The sequence below is a fragment of the Podarcis erhardii genome (assembly GCF_964252035.2).
Source record: "Podarcis erhardii genome assembly, chromosome: 1".
NCBI classification, from domain to species: domain Eukaryota; kingdom Metazoa; phylum Chordata; class Lepidosauria; order Squamata; family Lacertidae; genus Podarcis; species Podarcis erhardii.
In genome coordinates, this window is record NC_138497.1 from 91,061,698 (window position 1) to 91,083,927 (window position 22,230).

Here is a 22,230-nt window from a genome sequence, read left to right on the forward strand (position 1 = left end):
GTGTGTTTTACAGACAATAAAAGAGACCATTGAATATTAATTTCTTTAACAGCTGGACCCTGCACTTTGACTGTGAAACAGGTCCCCTTGTGATATTCATCTGTGTCCTCCTTCATCTTTTGAAACCACTTGAAAAAAACTTGTTATTCTTTCAATACTTGTTGAAGACCTACTAGCAGTTACTCTTGGTGTATAATTCTCATTGTGACTATTATTTTCTTTGTTCATCTTGTTATTCGTGGTCCTCGCTCAGACAGGTTCTGAAATTCCAAGCATCTTTCTATAAGGTGGCATAAATGATTGGTTAGGGAGCATAGGAATTTCCTGGCTTGTGGTATCCCTTTCAAATGACACCTTATTGCATTTTATGGTAGAAGAGCATGTCAAATTTTGATTATTGCAATGTGTTGTATGTGAGACTTGAAGGTAGTTTGGCAACTATAGTTAATACTATATGGCAGCTACAGTGCTAACAGGCCCAGACATATGAAACACATCTGGGTTTTTAAAAAGCTACAGTCTCCCCAGTCCACTTCTGAACCCAATAAATATACTGGTGCTAACTGTTACAGTTTAGGACTAGGTTACCTGGTAGGACTATTTTCTCCTACATGAGTCTGTCTCCAGAACTTAGGCCAGTTTAAGTTTTAATTTGTCATGCCCCCTCTTTAGAACTATTTTCTGAGGGAAGCCTACCTGGAGCCATACAGTTAAAGACTTTCAATATTTGCTGAGGCTTTTTAGTTTCTGTGTTTTTAACTGGTATTTGTAGCAAAGATGCCAGTGAAGTGCTCAGAATCAAACTTTTCAATTTGCAAAAGACCACCTCAAAGGAAATACAAGCTTTTCAGTCTCTCAGTTTATTCTCTGGCTCATTCAAATCCTACAGTACAAGAAGTGCTGGCTTATCTTCACCTCCAGGAGGGTCTTATCACCAAAGCACCAGTAGGTGTTCTCTCTCTCTCTCTCTCTCTCTCTCACACACACACACACACACACACATTTAAAAAACAGAAGTTCCAGATTTTTGTGTTCAAAGTGAACTCAGAAGTGAGCTGAGATGAATTTCTCTAGAAGGTTCTCATCTGAAAACTGAACATTCCACAGGTCATCGTGCCATTTTGTTTGTAATTTAAAATACATTTTTATATTTTAAAAATGGTTTAACCATTGCATATGACTAAGCCATGCTCAGAGCAGATCCACTGAAAGCAATAGAGTCAACAAATCCATTTATTTCAGTAGGTCTACTCAGAGAATGACTTAGCTGAATACAATCCATACAGGGAATTCTCTATGCAGAAACCAGTATCATTTTTAATAGCCTCATCTTGTTTCTACTGATAGGCAGTTGACTACCCAAGTTTGCTATTAGTGAGAATGATAGCCTTTCATGGAGACATTTAGATAATGCATTCTGAACTTTGTCAGGAATGTGCAGGTTAATATATCAATTTCATTCAAATTAGCAAGTCTACTAGTTACATATACCCATTGAGTAAATGAGTGTTGGGACTGTGCAGGTGTTAATAGCATTTGTTTTATTCTCAGCTGTAAACTAAGTTTTCAATATTTCAAGGAGTCTCTGCCTATAGAGATTGCTAGTAAGAGGATTTTAAAACTTGAGTGGCCTATCCAGTTGTTCTGACTGATCCCAAGATATTTATAGGTAGAATTACTATGAAGTGTATATGACATATTAGTGGTTACCAGGTGCTGCTGATTTGCAGGATCTTTACTTTTGTCTTTAATTATATGAAGACTTTTACATTTTTCAAGTGAAATGACATTTTTATATGTTCTCTGAATTTTTTGTGGCTGTTATGAGGCTGATGAGTCTACTTGGAGATTCAGCGAATAATTTTATGTTATCCATATAAAAAGGGCTCTTTCCTGCCTTTTCTAATCAGTCAGTACTCAGAGCCAGATACTTTTAACAGAGTTTAGTGTGGCGCAAGAGCCAGACAGAACTATACTGGGAGTTCCCCTGAGAAATGCCCATTTAAATCTGAATACTAGGAGAAGGGAGACAACTGTTAGAAGGTGTCTGCTTTGCATGCAGAACATCCCAGGTTCCATCCCTGGCATGTCTAGGTAGGGATAGGAATGTCTCCTGCCTTAAACCCTGGAGGTCTACAGCCAATCAGAAAAGACAGAAAGACTCCAAGTTCACCATTCCCTGCCCATCACTCCAAGACAGAAAAGACTCCCAAGTCCACCATTCCCTGCCCATCAGACTTGCTGGCTGGGGCTGATGGGAACTGGAGTCCAACCACAACTGGAGAACACCACCTTAGCTACCCCTGGACATACCCCTGGACCATTGATCTGACTCAGTATTAGGTAGCTTCCTAGGTTCCTATTATCTATCTCCATGTTGTCCACTTCTATATTACCGGTAATTAACCTGCAGCACTATAATAGTAGGATTCAATTTATACATCTTAGTGCTTGAAGCAGCCAGAGGTGTAACACAGCACCAAAGGCCTTGCAGCAATCAATGTAAACTGCAGACAGATTATATGTTTGGGAGTGGATTCTTGATCATTGTTTATACCATGAAACAATTAATCCACATTATGCACCTCCCTCTGGTGGTAAAGGAAAGGATCCCCCCCCCACTCTTCCTATTTAGTTGGGTTCTCACAAGGTAATATCTAACTAGTTATTTTAAATAAATTAAAAAGACAGCTTTCATTTACCAGTGACAATGTTGTTATTGTTAAGTTTTCCCCCTGTTGCCTGTGGATTGTCTCACTTCGTGCGTTATGTGAAATGATATGCTAAGTTTTCTGAACAGTACATGTTCTGTATATTCTTTTAAAAATACAAATATGCAAGGTAATGCTTGGTTTAGTTCTTGCTGATAGTAAAATGTTGAGTGTTTTACATTTATTTATTTATTTGACTGGCTCATCTTAAGGTCATGTGCATTCTTGTTGACATTTGTGCTGGTGTGAGAAAGGTGGTAAAAAATCCCTGAGCTCAGCTCTGAGGCCTTCATGTGAAATTTCATTTTCTGTCTCTCCACCATTTTAAGTTAATTTCACACATTTATACATCTAGTGCAAATATCTGTACAGAGGAGGCCTTCATGCATGTAGCTGTATACCCAAATGTGCCCATGAAACCTCAAAATATGCATGGCTGGATATCCAGGTCACACTGAACTTGGGTGAACAAAGATGTATGTGTTAAGGATACCCACCTTATAGATGTCTGTGGACCGACGCTAGTCGGGTGGATTCTCCAAGCATTTGATGTGAGAGTGGAGCTACACAGTGCATCCCCATTCCCCCACTTGATTTTGCATGTGAAAAATGCTTGGAATATACAGAGAACCAATGCACATGCGTAGCATTCTAAAGGTTTTTAGGAGCCAATCATATGCAGGGCCAATGTTTTCCTTCTTTAGGATGAATCTAGGGAATCACCCTTTTATCATTAAGATGCCTCTAGGCATTCATCAGTGGCTGATCTAATCTTCACAATGCTCTACAGGTGTGACTGACAAAGAGCAAATCTACACCATACATTTTAATCCCATTCAACACACATTTAAAGCACCTAGCTCCCCCCCCAAAGAATCCTGGGAATTGTAATGTGTGAAAGGTAGCTGTGTGAGGGTGAAATGACAGTTCCTAGAGTTCTTTGGGGGTAGACATGTGCTTTAAATGCGTGTTGAATGGGATTAAAATTGCCCAATTGGTACTTAAGGGAATTTTCCACACACACACCTCAGGCCAATAGCAAGTGTGGTGGATTTTCATTAGTATTGCACATAGTTTGGCCATTAGGCTTAATCCCAAAGACTACAAAGAATGTGTGGACATCACTGGAACTCTTGTGACAACCAGTTTTGCTTAGCTGTTGGGGAACGTTGAGTTTTACCTTACACCTGTCTGTTCCAAAGGAATTGACTCAATAAATGTATTATCAGATTTCACTGTCTCTCTTTGCTCCTTTTGTTCCTCAGGCTATAGACAATGTGTAATATTGATCTCTGTACTTATGGCATCTAAAAATAGTCATGTGTAGGCTATTTCCTTTGGCAACACAGCTGCCCGCTACAAGCATCCTATTGCTGAAATGACCATTTATTTTTAGTTTTCATTCTTGTTTCAATCTTCAGAGTTGTTGGAGGCCAATTTTCTTTCTATTGTAATTTCCCCTTCCTTTTTTGCCCTGTTTCTTCCCTTCTGTCAGTCACAAGTCTTTTTTAAAGTTTAAAATACAGCGACTTGACTTCAAATAAAAAACCAAAAAAATCCATCAACTGACATTTTCATGTCCATGCACATCAATTTTATTTGGGCTTCAGTTTGAGAGTAGTGTCTTGTGTTCACTGTCAGCACCTCTCAGAAGATAGTTTTGTACTTAAGTTATGGTATCTGAAAACAAAACACATATACATTGTGCAAGTTATGATTTACAGCATAGTTGAATCATATCTTCCCCTTTACCTTCTGTGGCAGCTTCATTAGCTGTTGTATAGTTGTCGTATGGGGTTTAGTGTGGAGAAAATTGGGGGGAGTTGGAGTTTGGGGATTGTGAATTTAATCAAGAGTACACCTAGTTTTCTTCCATAATGTGCATGTATTTTGTTCTCAGATATCACAAACAAAAAACAAAATGTCTCATTAGCTTTGACTTTCAAATACATACACTGTCACATTTATCTCAGCTATTTGTTCGCATCAGGGCCTGAATTAAGGATGTCCTTGGCATGCTCTTGCACAGCACTGATGTCATTTGGCAGGTCCAATGCTGTTGCTGATCAGCTATGTCTTCCTGCAAAAATGCCCCCATACAGCTTGCTGCCACATACAGCTTGACTGCATTATGTGCTGTGAAAGTGCTTCTTTAAATGCCTTAGCAATTTGCCCCCATCGCTTAAATTAACGCCGACTTTGGTTTCATCGTGCCATGCCCTTAGTAATGGTTTCCCTCTCTTTGGTTCCCCACAATAATGTGTATAGTGAGATTGATGAATTTTTAAACACACTTTGAGCTAACATTAAGAAGAGAGGATCTGACTCCAAAATGGCGGGTCTTGTTGATCGACACTCAGTTTTGTGTATTAATGACATAGAAGAGGTGCTTCAAGTTTCCCTTGGCACTCTCTTTTATTATTACTCAGCAAGCCTTCTTAACAGGGGAGCCATTTTGTCTGTTGTGGTTAGTAACATTATTTCACTCTCCTTACTAAGTGGACTGGATGCCCTTTTTACTGACATCTGGAAAGATATCAGATGCCAGTGAGGATGCATTACCAACATACTCCAATAGAATCTTTGAGCAGAAAACTTTCTTAACAGAAAAGAAAGACGAAGAGAGTTGTAGGAAAGCTTTAAAAAAAATCAATCAGGGATGTCCACCATTTCAGGGTTAAAAGTCTCAGGGCTCCTTGCATTTCCTACACTTATTTTAAGGATGGACATTCTAGTCTTCTGTCAATGGCCTATGGATTGAGAATGTATTTTACTGCAAAAAACATAGCATGACAAAATAGACTTTTTATAAAGTTTTCTTTGTGCATTTTCCTATGTTAATGTTTAGTGGACTGAACATCCTCTGAAATGAATACATGCATGCAAATAATGCTTGCACCACCTAGCTGGAAGGGTTTCAGCATATATATTTGGAAATAGCCCAGATACTGCATTCAAAACCTAAAGATTGATACTGTATGTTAAAGTATAATTTCTATGGGCAGTATCCTGCTAAATAAGTGCCTGAGCAGAATGACTTTTGCTTGTGTGTCTCATCCACCTGTTTGTGTATTTCACCATCCACAAATCTGATCCAGAGGGTTGGGGGGAATCCCCACTTTAGGAGTCATGCATGGGAAAGAAGAGAGGAAAGTCCTGATGTGCAAGAGGAAGTTGTTCAACTTTCGATATCATTTTTGATATCCTAGAATCACAGACATAGAGGAGACAAACTCCTGGTAGATCTCTGTTAGGGGATTGCTCTGTGAATCAATTCAGAATCAATCAATTAAAAGTTGTCTCATTAACTATGCAATATCAGTGGCATTTCAGAGAGCTTTCCCCAAGATTGCAGTAATATATAATCATGCAAATGCTTATACAGTAACTGTAGTGCCAATAAACTTTATTCAGAATTCCCCTGCTCAAGCATCCTGTGAATCAGACTAAAGCATTCCAGTAAATCATGCTACAATAATAATATGATGATGATGAATATTTTCCTGCTTGCAAACTTAAGAGGGAAGAAATCTATGAAGAAAGTTATATTTGATACAATTAGCAAAACCCACTGAGCCTAGAACATGGAGTTTTGTTGTTGTTATTGTGATTTTTGTCATAAATGAGACTAGGTGACTGCTGCTGAGCGATTAATTTGCTGGGCAATGATTAAAGTATTTTATATTTCTGTCTCCCTGGCCATATGCAAGCACATCTGTAAGAAAGTAATAGCAGGTGTTTTGTTTTTTATGGCTTCCTTCTGTTTGTTTTTGACAAGTCCATTTGTTATTGTATAGGAAAATGAATAATCTCGGTGCACATTTGATTGGAATGGAGTACCTTGTCTATTTAATATCATTAGTATTCTCCCTGCACTTATATGGGCATTGCATTGCTGGAAACGTTTAGTGGCTGAGAATAAAAGTGTTAGCGGCTGAGAATAAAAGTATACCCTATTTGACTTGATCCACAGAAGATGAAACATATTAGCTGTGTTTACCACCATGTTATAATTCTTCATGCAGCCTGCTTTAAGTCCTATCTTCTCATTTATTTAATTTCTGATTTTGCCATGTTGCCTTTCAATCATAACTTTTCTCAAAGCAGTCAAAATAAATAACAAAAATTAAAAATTGCCCAGTAGCACCTTAGAGACCAACTAAGTTTGTTTTGGGTATAAGCGTTCATGTGCATGCACACTTCTTCAGATACCTGAAATGTTACCTTTTCGTATGCACACAAAAGCTTATACCCAGAACAAATTTAGTTGGTCCTAAGGTGCTACTGGACAGTTTTTAAAATTTAAAATTTATTTTGACTGCATCAGATCAACATGGCTACCTACCTGAATCTCCTTCTCAAAGCAGTATTTGACCTCTACCACATGCCTTGCATGGTATGAGAATTGATATTTTGCAAAGTCATTTGGTAGCCTTTACACAACATTTAGTCTGACCTCAGAGTATGCATAGCCTCTCAGGTAGCCTGCTAGGTGTATGCTGACACTTGGGTTAGATGTTATGTCTCAGAATACGCAGAAGTCTAATGAGGAATTGTGCTAGTCTTCAGCTTCTCTATAGTACCCATTTCAACATGAAGCCATTATATTTTATAGCATGGTTCATCAGGTAAATCGTCCCCATTATATCAGAAATCTTCATATGCCTGGTTCCATGTAGGCTCTTCAGGTAACGGGAAGTGGAAATCCATGTAGGCAGCTCTACAACTGCCACACAGAAGAAATAGAAAGTGGAAGCTGTTTTAAACAGCTTCCAAGCCTTCCAAGCAGAACTTGTAATATGTCTGCCCACACTAAGTCAGGGAATTAAGTAGATTAATATTTGATGCTTCTTCTATATGCCAAATTGTTTGATTGTTTGCCTCTGGCTTCTCAGAAACTTTGGCCAAACCACAAAGTCTTTCTTTGAACCATTTTTGATTTAGCATAATTCAGAGGAGAATGAGCAGTGGGTTGAGAAATGGGAAGTGATCACTGCTTCAGTGAAAGTGTTACCTAACACACACACCCCACACCCCACAACTCATTGCTATATCTAAACTATGAATTCCTAGCACATCTCACTAGATAAAATGTGTTCAGTGATACAGACCAATGTCTTGAACATTGTGGGGAAAGTCCTTTCACAGAATTTTAAAAACACACATCAATGGGTAATATCCAATGTTGTAGTCAGAGTAGACCGGCTTCGGCTGGGGAGGGCGGGATATAAATATATTATTATTATTATTATTATTATTATTATTATTATTATTATTATATTAATAGATTACTCAACTTCATTGACAAGTACTTTCGGTGGAAATCAAGGTGTAAGAAGTCAAAGATTTATTGCTTTTTGATATATTGTGGAACAGCAATTACTCTTAATTTAGCATTTGAGTTTACCATATATTTGTCCCAGTGTTCAAAACACTGAACACAATGAGTTGACCTTTAAAAAATAAAAATAAAAATAATATTACTGAAAATTCAATTAAAAATCATGAATATATTGCCTTTGCCTACAGCCCATCACCATTGACTTAATGGTGATTTAGATATGAATTTTGGCAATTCTTGTACATTAAAATGCTGTTAAACCTTAATTTTGCTCCTTTTACACTTAATGGAGGAACAGTTCCACTTTTATCATTCTGTCTTGCTTAATCAGTCACAAAATAACCAATCATGGTCTTCATCAGCTTGGACAGTATCACTGGCAAATATTGCTTTGATGATACTACTTACCTGTTGGCAACCAACAATTTGGCTTGAACCTTCTTTAAGCTGAATGGTCAACCAGTAGCCGAGATGCCACTATTTAATTTTAAATAGTGTATTAGAAGTAAAACTCTCCAAAGGAAAACAGACTTGGTAGATCCAATTATCTATTATCATGCTCAGATAGTCTAAGTGTGATGTACCTCTCATTGGAAAAGTATCTGGATTGGCAACAGGAGTCAATGAAACAAATTAAGCTCCAGTTCCTCATTTGTATTTGAAGGTCAGTTTTCCTGTAACAAAATCTTGATGCTGAGCAAAATTGGCCATAACCTGAAGAGCCACTTTAGGCACAGTCAATGAGTTATTCATATTCAGCTGGACTTCTGATTTTTCAGAACCAGTTTGTAGATGTAGGTCTAACCTTCGACAATATGCAGAGAATGGGCATTGTTGTGAAGAAGTGACCATATTCTCTAGTAGGTTATAGGATCTCAAGACATGTCCAAGTTCATTTTCTTGCCTGCATTCAATTCACAGCTGCAGCCAAAAGAGTATGCATTATGGTGGACTGAGCTATGTAAAATTAAAAGCTAAGGGAAAGAAAGCAGCCCAGTGAGGACTGAAGATGCTCACTGACCATGGAATGTTGATGTACTGTTGGGATAAAATGGAAAACTGGTTGGAAAGTGAACAGAATTAGGAACTGTGAAGGAAGACATGGCTGACAGAAGCACATCACACTGTGACATTTTGTTGTAGGTCCCGCCCAAACCTCAAACTTATGAGCTCTCTAAATGCAATAATTAGAAAACCTAAGATTGGCACTTACAATGGTAGCAGCTGCATCAGAACAAAGGCTAGTGTGCAGGAAGAACCTTTTTCTGTTGTTGTTGCTCACATTTCCTCTGTATAGAGGATCTCATTGCATTTTAATACAAACTGGTTTGTAGGCTTCGTGAATGAAAATATATTACTTTTTTGTAACTGACAACACTTTATTGAAGTTGAGATGCAAATTCATGCATTAAAAGTCTCAAAGAATGAGAGAGAAACTTCTTAGTAAGGCTTGACTGAAACCACCAATGCACTGCCTTAGAGATCTGCATTGTAAAAGGTAAAGGTAAAGGGACCCCTGACCATTAGGTCCAGTCGCGGATGACTCTGGGGTTGTGGCGCTCATCTCACTTTACTGGCCGAGGGAGCCATCTTTTGGGTCATGTGGCCAGCATGACAAAGCTGCTTCTGGTGAACCAGAGCAGTGCACAGAACTGCTGTTTACCTTCCCACCGGAGCGGTACCTTTCGAACTTTCGAACCTTTGTGCTTTCGAACTGCTAGGTTGGCAGTAACAGGGACCGAGCAACTTAGCGATATTTTTATTCTCTGGGGACAATACATCTTCCCTGACGGGCTCTCAGAAAATATTTCAGGGGAAAGGGGAAAATCCCTGGACTCTATTTTTATTCTCTCATTTTCCACTTCATCATGGATATGACATAGGGTTAAGGTTATGATGCAGAACTGGGTGATAGCTGGCAGCTTGTTTCTTGTCGCATCCTGGCACCTTCATTAGGAGAAGAGAATGCTGGGAACCAACAATGAACAGCAAACAACCGCCTTCAGCTTGTCTGTGTTACTTATAGTCCACATGAATCCAGGTATTTGGAGTAGTTAAGGAAACAATTTAGAAGGACTAAAATAAAATCCCCTTAATGACTTTTGTCCCAGGAGAATGGCAGCCATGCATTCACTGGAGTAACAGAAGGTTGACTCATCTTAAAGTAATGAGCAAGCCACAGGAAGACAGCCAGCCATGTGGTTGGCAGAACCTGCTGGAGGCAGGGATCCTATAGCTCATTTATGCTTCAGCAGGGAGAATTTTCTGACAGCAGATTATTTATTCTTACAGAATATACACTTTCCCTGTGTTTTGAGGCCAACAACTGCTGAGGAAATTAAAAAGGCAAACCAGGAGGAAACTTGCAGGGCACACACTGTTGTTTTGAAGACTGAAACAGGGTAGTGTGGAGGATCTGTAGCCATTTGGTGTGTGGCTCTCCCCCCCCCCTCCATCACCTCAAATTAATTCCTCTCTGATTTTGGAGAAATCATTGAGGACTTGGAATGGAAGGATCTATAAATTTTAGTTCCCTCAGTTTCACATTTTTCCAATCTTAAATTTGGTTCTTTGCATTTTGAAGCAATTTGTGATTTATTTTTAAATTCTCACAAAAAAATCATCAGGATTTTAGTATGAATTTCTCTGAATAAACACATTTTTGCAAGCACTTTCCAGTATTATATTGCATCTTTGTGTGCTATTTTCACTAATCTATTAATTTTTATGCATGCTTTCCAACAATACATCAGAACTACATTGCAAAATTCAGATATGTGTGAATTTCAAAGGATAGCTGTGTTTCTATTTGCATACTATTTTTGGAAAGTGCAAATTTGATAGAATGGATAGATTTGGCTTTAAATCCGTACTGAATTGAATTGCTCCTCCATCCCTAGAGAGGACTTGCAGAGATGAAACAGAATCAATACTCAATTGGGACTGCTATCATCTGTGAACTATTACGATAATAAATTAATAATAATAATTTCTTATTTATACCCCACCCTTCCCGGTTCAGAAAACTGGGCTCAGGGTGGCTAACAACAAATTTAAAACACTTAATTGTAATACAACATAGAAGCAGCATAAAATACAGTATAAAAACATGAATAACAATAAAATTCAAAGTTCAAAAATCGGTTTGTGGGAAATCCATCCAATGAACATTAGATAGTCACCAGGGCTAGCTTGCTGAATTAGTCCTACTTGGGTCAGCAAGGAGGCCAGGGGAGAATTAGCTGTGGGGTCCCAAAGTGGGTAATCTTCATAAAAGGGAAGAGGGAGGGAAGAGAAGGGAAATAAAAGATCAGGCTGAATTCAAATTAATGGCCAGATGGAATAGCTTTGTCTTACAGGCCTGGCGAAAGGAGGTTAAATCCTGTAGGGCCCTTGTCTCATGGGACAGAGCATTCCACCAGGTCGGAGCCATCATTGAAAAGGCCCTGGCCCTGGTGGAGGATAGTCTGACTTCCTTAGGGCCCAGGACCTCTAAACTACGGCTATTCATGGACCTTAAGGTCCTCTGCGGGGCATACCAGGGGAGGCGGTCCCGTAAATATGAGGGCCCTAAGCCAGATCAATACCAGCATCTAACAACAACAATATTGAAAAGCAAAAAAAAAAATCAAACTTAAAAATGTATCACTTACAATGGTAAAATGTAAATGCCATGTTTCAAATATTATTTTGAACTTCAATTCTCATTTTTGGGTGGACAGATCTGGTTTCTGATTATATGCTATGTAAAATATGTTGATGATCTCTTATGTCTTATTTTTCTGCCCAGTCAATAGGAAATCTTAATGTATTTCCAGTCGTCCCCATTCTGGTGATCTTCAGATGTTTTGAACTACAAATCCCATCAACCTCAGCCAGTACAGCTGATGTGTTCCATCTCAACCCTGCTTGACTGCTTCATAAGTGATCAAGACTGGACACTGTAGTTTTCTTTGGCTCTGCATACAGTACCATGGCTAAAGAAGAATCCCTGGTGTTCAAAAGCTTCCAAGAAAACATGTAAATCCCATTATTCTGGAGGTATGCTCTTTGTACAGTTTTAGCCATCACATATTCAGGTGAACATCAGTGTGCACCAATAAGACCTTTTTTTCCAAGGGTGGATATTCGATGCAAGTGTAGCAGCAGGAAAAGGTTAAACCTCTCCTCTCTGCATGCTGCCTTTTTGATGAACATTGTCCCACCCTTCATTAAATCAAGAAGGGGATAATGAACTGAACTGATTGAAAGCAATGCAATTAGCATCCTGTGTAGTTAGACCCTCAAACACACCTTTAAAAAAATCACTTGGTTTGCTTAAACAGAATTTGTCATGTTTACTCCATGGTCTTCCCATGCTAACCCCCAACCCACCCCCCAAAATACATTTTGCAATAGCAGGAATGTTGACAGGAAGCAACATAAACATCTCTGCTGGTATGGCAAACCCCACAGTCTCTGGCTGTTTGCAGAGGTGATATCTGAGTGCTAATTTAATTCTGACAAGCTGTGCCTGTTTCAAATTGGGGCACCCTGTTTCAAAATAAAATCCTGTATAATTCTTGCTTTGTGGGGAAGTTCAGAGGTTTGGGACTCTAATCTGAATTGATACAATTGGGATCTTAACAAAAGTTCTGTTCTCACCCTACTAGCCCCTGGCTAAAATTTGTACCGTTTGTCTCAGGCCTAAAGCTTGTTGTATCTTGAGACTCTATCCATGGCCTCACTGGCTCCTGTTTTTCAATCTCTGATATATTGTGTAAGAAGATGGAAAAACTCAACCAAAGTAGTCTGTAGTTCCAAAATGAGAGAGTTCACTTTCTTTACTATGGCAACTCTTAGTGTCTCTCCTTCAGGTCAAGAGCTTAGATTAAAAATTTACGAGTTCCCACTTCCTTGTTTTTCCACTGCATTTAACTTCAACAGAATGATTTTCTATTTGGCTGACAAAGAACAACAGTGAGGTAAATTGACCAGTTCATTTTTTGAATAGCAGAGATGTACAGTGTTAACACTTGACTTGCTGCAATCCATTTGTCAACAAATAGGCTATGATCCTTAGCAAGAAGTGTCACCTCCTCCTTCTCAATAACACTTTAAGGAGTGTCGCCCTTTGTTTAGCAGCAGGGGCATGGGCACACAGTAGACTTCTCCATCAGAGTTCAAAATGGTCACTCCTTTAGTTTCTATGAGGAGCCATTTTTGCCAATAAGGAACTGTGCTTCACCCTTCATCCTCTCTACTGTGGCAAGCTACCCATCCAACCTGACACAGCTGTATGGTGTTAGCTATTACTACAAGCTGGTGCTGAGTAGGAATGTTTTGCCCATATTTGGCACACAGGAACCCCCTTTTTTGCTTTCTCCACACCTTTAATCCAGGGACATGGTATTCTTTCAGTCTGGATTGCAAAGTGCAAATCCACTTTGCTCACAACACATAGGGTTCTGTGAGCAGAGAGCAATCTTAAAATTGGCAGCTCTGGTGCAAAATCTGAAACATTCTGATGGTGAAGGGTAGAGGGGCTGTGGAAAGGATTTCCTCAACAATAGATTATACCTGAAAAGCAGCATGAGCTGAGCAGACACATAGGTCACAGTCTTCCCTGTTAGGGTGAGATGTATTGCATTTCTATTATTGTGTTTATATTTAAATTATAGTGAGTATTTCTAAATTTGCATATTTGTGTGTGTGTGTGTGTGTGTGTGTGTGTGTGTTTGTGTATCTACAGACAGAGAGAAATCTACAGTGGTACCTCTGGTTACGTACTTAATTCGTTCTGGAGGTCCGTTCTTAACCTGAAACTGTTCTTAACCTGAAGCACCATTTTAGCTAATGGGGCCTCCCACTGCTGCTGCACTGCCGCCACATGATTTCTGTTCTCATCCTGAAGCAAAGCTCTTAACCCGAGGTAGTATTTCTGGGTTAGCGGTGTCTGTAACCTGAAGCGTATGTAACCTGAAGCGTATGCAACCCAAGGTACCACTGTATGTCCTTTTCTGTGGCAATCTATAAGTGGCCACAGTGGACTCCATGGAGTGCCATGACAATTTGAAAATCTAACTTCCAGTATCCTCCCAAACACATCAAAGTTTTGCTTTGCAGCCAAATCATTTAAAGACAAGAAGCCTCAATTAAACATCCAACCCAGTGAGGGAGGCATGGGTTTAAAAACAAAACTTCACTCTCTGCTGGATTGCATTATTTATTAATTTTTATTTTATTGTAGCATATGGGACATTTTAGATTTTTTGGAACCATAGACGAGCTTTTTACTCTTCCTGAGGATTTATTCCTAGTGTTGCTATCTCAATGTGGGTGTGTGAGAGAGAAGTTATTGTTTCTTTGCACATGGTATTTCTTTGCACATGATAATTGACTTCTTGTATGTAATCATTGTGTTTGCCCATTTATGAACATTGAAACTTCATAGAAATGAAATGCAGGGTGTCAAACAAATGAAAAACAACCCTTGCCAAGCTAGTACAAGATTGGACAGATGGCAATTCTATCTGCATCAATATTAGCTGCAAATGAGAATGACTGACAGTCCAACTCTGGAAGGTCCAATTAGATTTCAGATTCCCACTGAGAAGAATTTTGGGGGGAAAGTCTTCAGTAGTATAGCAAGTTATTAGGTTAGTCCCAAAGGAAACTAGCTTGGCCAGCCTGAAGGGAAAACGCAATTTCATTCCATTTATACAGCAAGCATTGGAAATTGCCAGATGTTTCAAGATGCAGGGAAAACCACACACACACACACACACACACACACACACACACACACACATATCTTCCTTCCTTTCCACCAGTCTTGGCATCTGACATCTTCCATGTCATACTGTTTGTGCTGCTTCTTCCCCTTCAGGAACCATTTCAAGCAGTCTTTCTAAGACATATTGATAAAAGAGAGATTTACTGCAATTATTTTTAGCTGGCCCGACCTGGCACTTTGACCTGGTCAACACCTCTTTAGGCTGGTGAATGTTCATGGTGCTTTGCTCTGCAGCATAGCTGAGTGTTCAGCTGCATGCATTTTTTTTATCTAGCCACCGGCCAGGTGGGAACTGCAATTAGCATCTCACCCAGTCTCACCTAAGGCTCTTACCTGAGGCAACAGTCAAAGGGTAGCTCAGAATTTTACTGTTCTACAGGCCCAGAGGCTGAGTGAGGTAATAGCCATCATATATATATATATATATATATATATATATATATATATATATATGCACGCATGCTTTCACACATTCTTGCATGTTGGGTTTAAGAGGATATAATATGAGGAACAGTTTCAGGTTTGCTTCTCCTTCTCTTACAAACCAACCTAGTTTGCCCCTAGATCATTAGGATTTGTACACAGCTCCGTTTACTTCTTCAGCATCCTGGGTTGTTTTCAGACATCGAGAAATTTCCAGCTCCCAGTCATTGCTGTTTTGTATTAAGCTGTAAGTGGAACAGCAGCTCTGATTCCACACGTATGGAAACCAAGTAGCATTCTGCAATGCAAATGTTCCAGGTATATGTGTAACTAAACAAACACTGCTTTCCCCATTGTTTGTACTTGTTGCACATAATTCTTGTCCCTCAGCTGCCATTTAGCAGAAAGAAAATAAACAGATACAAAGGAAAGGAAAGGAAAGGAAAGGAAAGGAAAGGAAAGGAAAGGAAAGGAAAGGAAAGGGTTAAACGTAGAGGGCTGATTCCTGGAAAAGAGAGACAGACTACAGACAAGGATTTGGGTTGAACCATCTATGCAGCAAGTTGGAATAGCTTTGTGATAGGCCATCTGTTGTTGTTTAATCGTTTAGTTGTGTCTGACTCTTTGTGACCCCATGGACCAGAGCACGCCACACCTGGGCAAATCGGGTCCTCCCTTAAAGAGGACACGTATTGCAGTGAGACCTGGAAACCAACACCCTGTGTTGTGGGTGGGTACAATTGGTCAGCCACAACACCCGATTGGTAGGTCCCTCATAGGTGGGTGCAATCTGGCCAATGGGACGCAGTCCAAATGGTTTGAAGGACCTATTTATACCCATGCACGTGACCCAGAGCTCCCTCTTTTGGTGCATGCATTTGGGCCACCCGCCCACCTCTCCCTACTTTTAGGGTTGACGGTATGACCTTGCTATACTGCCGTGCGTCATCTGTCATTGGGACAGGGGCACGGCAGGAATTTTCCCCACTTGGCTGATTGGCTGTTGCCATTTGGGTTTTCTCCTGTCCCGTAGCAAATTGTCACAACTTGTAAGGTTGTGGATAGGCTCTGGTTCAGGTGACAGGGACGGGAGAACACTCTCGCCATCCCTATGTGAAGGGTATTCCGTTAAAGGAATCCAGGGACTCAATGGTTTGGTCAACCCCGGAGAGGGGGTTGTGCCCATGCCTGAGTCCAGGGGGACATTTGGGTGGCAGAGATAGCCTGTTCCTGGCTTTCCGCTTATCCAGGTGTTCACCCTCGGCTGACCTATGCTGGAACCCTGGGTCAGCACTACCTGCATGGCAGGGAGCATGGCAGGGAGCTGGCAGGGAGCTGATCGAACCAGAGCCTATGCAACCAGTCACTTTCTGTAATCAATAAAGTTGTGGCCTAAATTCTGCCAAAAACCAAAACCAAAATTTGAGTCAAGTGTGAATTTATTTAGGGGGGAGGTTTCTGGGTCTGAACAAGCAAATAGTATGCTTGCAGTGGCGTAGCGTGGGTTGTCAGCACCCGGGGCAAGGCAAGTAATTTGCGCCCCCTAACCCATGGATTTGCGCCCCCTAACCCTACCCCTACCCCTAACCCCCAGATGTTGCGCCCGGTGCGGCCGGCCCCCCCTGCACCCCCCACGCTACACCACTGGCTATGGCAAATATGAGGACCGTGAGGTCAGAAGCACAAACATTAGAGGGAGGGGAAAGCACATGTCTGTGGCAAGATCATTGTAAACAACCCCTGGTTCATTGCCTAAGTGAAACAGTTGCCCATTTGTAATCCATTATAAGTACAAAGGACACAATGCAAAAAATAAAAATCTGTTGTTGTTAAGAAAAATGAAATCATAAACAAATAAAAGAGGAGATAACTAAGGGATCTCAAAAGCTTGTTGAGCTTGGTCTTATTCCCTCAACCGGAACTTGTCCACATGATCCTACCTTACTTAACATTAAGCTTTACTTTGTGCAAGCAGAGGGGATGCTGTTGCTTCCAGAATACTGGTTGTGACTGCCCCCCCACACTAGCATGAACAAACATACTCAGAGCTTGAAAACACATAAAGGTAAAGGTAAAGGGACCACGACTGACCATTAGGTTCAGTCGTGACCGACTCTGGGGTTGTGGTGCTCATCTTGCTTTATTGGCCAAGGGAGCTGGCGTACAGCTTCTGGGTCATGTGGCCAGCATGACTAAGCCGCTTCTGGTGAACCAGAGTAGCACACGGAAACGCCGTTTACCTTCCCGCCAGAGCGGTACCTATTTATCTACTTGAACTTTGATGTGCTTTTGAACTGCTAGGTTGGCAGGAGCAGGGACCAAGCAACAGGAGCTCACCCCGTCGTGGGGATTCAAACCGCCAACCTTCTGATCGGCATGTCCTAGGCTCTGTGGTTTAACCCACAGCGCCACCTGTGTCCCTTGAAAACACATAATGATGCCTAAACCTAGGATTTCTTCCTCTCTTCTGGATCTGGAAGAAACCATGACAAAACACTGAACATGGCCCAGCCACAGTCCTACTGACTTCCATGGAAAAGCCAACATGCCTGCTCATCTTGTCTACTGAAATGAACGAATCTTTTTTTACAAAATACTTAACTTTGAGTCAGATCATTCCATATTATCTCTTGCTATGCATTTTCCTGCATAGGTTAAGCAGCATGATCGAAAATCAAAATGTTTGGTAAAAAAAAAATCAAATAAAAAGAGCCAAAGGATCCATGTTTTACTTCTAGTGCCAACCAGGTGATGCAGTTTTGTTTGTAAATGATCTATGCTGGTACCAAGGTCTATACCTAAGCAGGGCTATATGCAGTGGCGTAGCGTGGGTTGTCAGCACCCGGGGCAAGGCAAGTAATTTGCGCCCCCTAACCCTGGATTTGCGCCCCCTAACCCTATCCCTAACCCTAACCCCCAGATGTTGCGCCCGGTGCGGCCGGCACCCCCTGCACCCCCCACGCTACGCCACTGTATGCTTGTTCCATTGTGTTAAAAAATGTATTCCTGTCATGGACTGGCTGGATGCAGAGCAGTGGTGGGAGACACCAGCTGGGGAACCCCCAGCGCTCAGAGCCAGGGGACTGGTGGTGGGATGGTGATGAGTGGTCAGAGGGAGAAGAAGGAAAACACTGAATAGTCCCGCCCCCTGAGGAGAGTAAATGTTGATTGTTATGGAGCCTTTGAATACAGCTGCATATATGAAGGCTCCATCATTATGCAGATGCCAGGGGATGGGGCTACTTGGCATGACCCAGCTCTCATGTGGAACAACAATGGAGCTATAATGCTTGAAGAGAGCTTATGATATAAAGCAAAGCTGTTGCATAAACTAAATTCAAGTTTCACTGATATCATTGAACTGCACTTCCAGGGACACATGCTTCAAGCTGCAAATATGGGGCAATGAATTATATAGTAAATCTGAGGGTCAAAGATCTGCTTGAATTTCAGACCATCTTGACAAACTGGGATTTGGTTTGTGGATTTGATGTGTGATATTTATTTTTTGCTGTTTTATTTGCATGCTCCTGCTCCTGCAAAGCAGCATCAAGTGGTGATCATCTTGTGTGAGTGTGCCATCACAGAGCTAAAACTACAGGTGGAAATTCTACATGTCTTTATGTCATCTCAAACATGGCACTCTCCAGTGGAGACAGTTCACATAATCAGCTGTCTTGAGACCTCAAGTGAAGTGAAATCGAGCGATGAATATTCATGTGTGAACTTAGTCACAGCCCTTAGTGATGCAGCTGAAGAGAACTTGAAGAAGAGATTGGAAAGCAGAAGATACAGCCACTGCGGGAATTTTACCCAGGGCACTGTGCTCTTAAGTGTGCTGCTAAATAGCAGGAGAAAAGAGCAGCTAACGCACACCCATGTAAGCAATTTTCAAAAGCACCCCCCCCCTAAATAAAATGTCTCACACTGTGTGAAAAGCACACAGTAGGAATAATTGCTAGACTTTTAAAAAAGAAAAAGAGGAAGAAAAGGAAACCGTTTTTAACTTACCTGAGCACAAATAAAGAATGTGAAATATTTCTTTGCCAGCAGAGAACACTTGTTTTTATTTCCTAGCCTTCATTCTCTCATAAAATGCCCAAATGGGAGTTTATGAAGCTTTCCAAAAAATTTCTCACCCTTGGGTTGAAAACAAGCATGAGGAATTTCAGTCCAGAGGGTAATTATTTTACAAAGAGTTCAAACCAGGGAAATGTAATGGGGGTGCTTCATCAACCATAACTATAGCTGTATTGCTGTAATGCCCTGCGCACGGCAGCAAGAGTGGAGAATCACTCCTGTTTGTCATGGAGATAGCTTTTATGGAGGGTCTGAAGAGAAGGTACCATGCAGAGGGGCAAGGAAGGCAACACTGAAAAGATACTCCTGGGTGTTGTCTAGACTGGTCACTTGCGCATAGTTTAAAAGGAAGATATGGAGCTGCATATACATTTGCATAAGCCAATCTATTTTCATCAATGCAAATTAAGAAATGATTACTCTCATTTAAATATAAATATATCTTACTATGCTGGGAAGGCCTGTGGTCAGGTAACCAGTGTGCCTGCTCTATCAGCTTCCAGGTACCCGTGGTGGATGGGCAGTTTCAAGGCTTCTGGTCTCCTTCCTGAAGTTTCTTTATCCTTAGATGAGACTTAGACCAGGAAGCCCTTCACACAGAGGAAGCCTTGAGATAAAAGACTGTCAATTAGAGGACTCTTTTGTAAACATGGCCGCTGTATCCCTGCCTTGGAGCATTTGCAGTTGGACTCTACATAGCATGGTGCATTTTCCATTTGTAGTCTTGCAGTCAGCTGGATTGCTTGAGGATGTGGAATTAAAGCATGTCCATCTTTCTGGTACCAACTGACTGACATTTAAAGGAGTGTTATGCTGCTTTAAGAAACATGGCTTCCCTCAAAGAATCCTGGGAACTGTAGTTTGTTAAGAGTGCTGAGGGTTGTTAAGAGACTCCTGTCCCCCTCAAAAAGCTTACAATTCTCCATGTTTCCTGGGAAAGGGAAGTAATTGTTAAGGAAGTAATTGTTAGCTTTCTGAGGGGACCAGGGCTCTTAGCCTGAATCCAGCCAGATATCATCAATTTACAAAAAGCTACAAAAAAAGCAAGGCAGAGGTAGTTTTAGCTGTCATTTCTAGCATATCACAAAAAGAATCTGTTGGAGCTAGGGAGGGTAACCTGTGGCCATCTAGATTACTTTTTCCTTTGGGCTTCCTTCTATCCCAGCTGACATGGTCAGATAAGGGCTGTTGTCCAACAACATCTGGAAGGATGCAGGTTCCCTATCCCTGCAAAGAGCTTAATGTGACTGATGGCAGCCTCACCACATAGACCAGTCGCTGTGGAAGCATCATATGCTAGCTGAAAGATGCAAAATAAATTCCCCACAACAAAATCCTTATATTGACGTCTAGCAACAATGAAGTAACAATTATGTAGTTCAATTGTTTTCCTTATTATAACAACAACAACACTTCCAGTAACTTAGGAACAATTTGAAGGAGCCAGTGGCTTTCACCTTGACTTCTGTTTTCCTGTCCCCTCACTAAAACTGGTAAATGATACATGTGGGAAGGGTGGAAATTGCCAGATTAGCCCCAAGCCATTACAAATTGAGGTGGAATTCAGAGAAGGCAGGGTGGTCTCAGGTCATAGTGACTTGGAACATTTCTGAACAGAAGGAGTTCATTTCTGTACTCCTGTCCCAAATGAACTTCTCTGTTTCTACCCTAGAACTATGCTGCATGGGGGTTTTTTGGTGCTAGATAACTCCAGATCCTATGCTTTCTCCAGACCTTGCACAATGCCTCAGGGGACTTTAAGTTTGGCCAGAATAGGCCATGCTGGTAACAAGCTGTGAACATGGAGGTCAATGCAGTGTCACCACAGAGTCTTTCTGTTCCATAGAGTTGCTGTTTTTACATACAAGGTATCACACAGTCTCTATTATGGGTTGCTGATGTGTGTTGAAAGTGGTGCAAATGTGGGAGGGAGCAGTCTCTCTCTCCTCAGGATTGCCAAAGTGCTCTGCTGTCTAATGAGCCGATGTCTCTAATATTAATGTGACAAATCTGAAATGTTTTGCATCCTTTCTAGTCTGATATTCCTCTGCTTTTGTCTCCAGTTCTACAAGCAGAAATAATTTGAGGGGAAATGGATGCTTTAGATGCCGTCCAACATAGATGAGAGTTAAGGAGATCAAACACAATTCTCTCAGTAAGTGTGTATTTCTGATTCAATTTGCCACTCCACTTTAAATTGCCTCCTGTGATACATGTGTTTGCCTGCCTCTAATGAGATATTATAGTTCTGCCACAAACTTTGTTCTCTGCGTTTATTTAAGGTGTCATTTATAATACAACACAGATCTGCTGGTATGCAAACAACTTGGATGCTTAGAAGGAGAGTAGAGCAACATCTCCCTTCTACAGGATCTAGCTCCAGAGAACTAGCACTGATAGAAGCTGAAAATAAAAACAGAAGGTGAAAATTACAATGAATTTAGCAGCTCAGCATGAAGCAATGATAAACAAAGAGGCTTTTTTTACAAAGTAAACGGACTGTGTTTTACACAAATGATTTTAATTCCGACTACCAGATCCAGGCACTCTCAGGAAACTGATATTCTAGATCCATTTTAATTGGGGTTAAGTTCCTGTTTTGGCACAGAAACTGCTTTGGTCACCTTGTAGGATGACCTCTGTTGGGAGAGAGACAGGGGAAATATGTCCCTGTTAATTTTTCTTGACGACTCAATGGCTTTCAATACCATCAGTTGTGGTATTCTTCTGCAGCTGCTGTCCCAGTTGGGGATGGGTGACACCATTTTGCAGTGGTTCCAGTCATTCTTGGATGGTCATTTCCAGAGAGTGATGCTTGGGGAGTGCACTTAGGCCCTGTGGAATCTTCAAATGAGGTTCCTCAAGGTTCAGTTTTATCCCCCATGTTTAACATCTACATG

At 40.9% G+C, this 22,230-nt stretch overlaps 2 long non-coding RNA genes across 3 annotated transcripts in view; one reads left to right on the forward strand and one right to left on the reverse strand.

Annotated features, from left to right (window-relative positions):
• LOC309337183 overlaps positions 1-22,230 on the reverse strand; it is a 642,870-nt gene that overhangs the window by 506,670 nt on the left and 113,970 nt on the right. The gene's annotated exons all lie outside the window — the stretch shown is intronic.
• Positions 11,850-21,463, forward strand: LOC309337172. 2 transcript variants are annotated; one of them, XR_014154134.1, is made up of 4 exons: positions 11,850-12,093; positions 15,413-15,568; positions 18,798-19,130; positions 21,394-21,463. It is a non-coding gene; the product is annotated as an uncharacterized lncRNA (long non-coding RNA). The 2 variants fall into 2 exon arrangements; XR_014154135.1 differs by lacking the exon at positions 21,394-21,463 and having other exon boundaries at positions 18,798-19,228.